The 851-nt window shown below is 43.6% G+C and overlaps 1 pseudogene; it reads left to right on the top strand.

Moving 5' to 3' along the window:
- The first annotated feature begins 348 nt into the window (after nucleotides 1-348).
- LOC144494548 (U2 spliceosomal RNA) lies at nucleotides 349-568 on the top strand (annotated as a pseudogene).
- The last annotated feature ends 283 nt before the right edge of the window (nucleotides 569-851 follow it).

Genomic DNA, 851 nt, shown 5'->3' with positions numbered 1-851 from the left:
GCCTTATCAATGTCTTGTACAACTTCAACAAGATGTCCCAACTCCTGTATTCAATGTATTCAATTGGTGCATCAAAGCAGCCTGGAGTCAAAGTCGCTGGCTCAGTACCTCTCCATAATGGCATTTCTGATGCTGACAATTAACAATGTGGGGAATCACATATTATCAGACAGATTATTACTTGAATACTCTCTTTGTAGAAAAGGATAGAAGTAGTCCCAGAGTGAAAGTACCAAACTGGGGGAAGGCTAACTATGACAGTATTGGGCAGGAGCTAGAGAATGTATACTGGGGATGGCTGTTTGAGGGTAAATCCACTCCCAATATGTGGGAATCTTTTAAAAGTCAATCGCTTCTCGGCCTTTTGGCTAAGATCAAGTGTAGTATGGTCGGCAGCCCATGGTCGGCCGCACTTGGTTGAGGTCATTGGGTTACACTGAAGCTTCATATGTTTCATATGAAGCAATTTTTTAAAGCGGCATCTCGGCCTTTTGGCTAAGATGCAAATGAGCTCAAGTCTTGGAGGAGGAACCTCCCCCTTCTCCAATCAGCTTGGCTCATGTAGATCAGGCCCAGGACAGGGTGGTTTGATCACTCGCCCTGTCTTGTCAGCCTGGATCTGAAATGTCTCAACTTGTTGAGACTCTGAATTGGATTTGATTTGATTGAATTGGAAAAGTATTTTTAAAAAGTCAGTTGTTAACAATGCTTCTCGGCCTTTTGGCTAAGATCAAGTGTAGTATCGACATGCTGTACTTGGTCGAAGTCATTAGTGTTGCCTGTTACCTGCCGCACACAGTCTGTTTTAACCCTTGTACGATGGACAAAGAACTGCGAGTAGACGTCTTGTT

The sequence above is a fragment of the Mustelus asterias genome, chromosome 5 (assembly GCF_964213995.1).
Source record: "Mustelus asterias chromosome 5, sMusAst1.hap1.1, whole genome shotgun sequence".
NCBI classification, from domain to species: Eukaryota; Metazoa; Chordata; class Chondrichthyes; order Carcharhiniformes; family Triakidae; genus Mustelus; species Mustelus asterias.
Note: the sequence above shows the minus strand (reverse complement) of the source record. Positions and strands in the feature narration are given on the sequence as shown.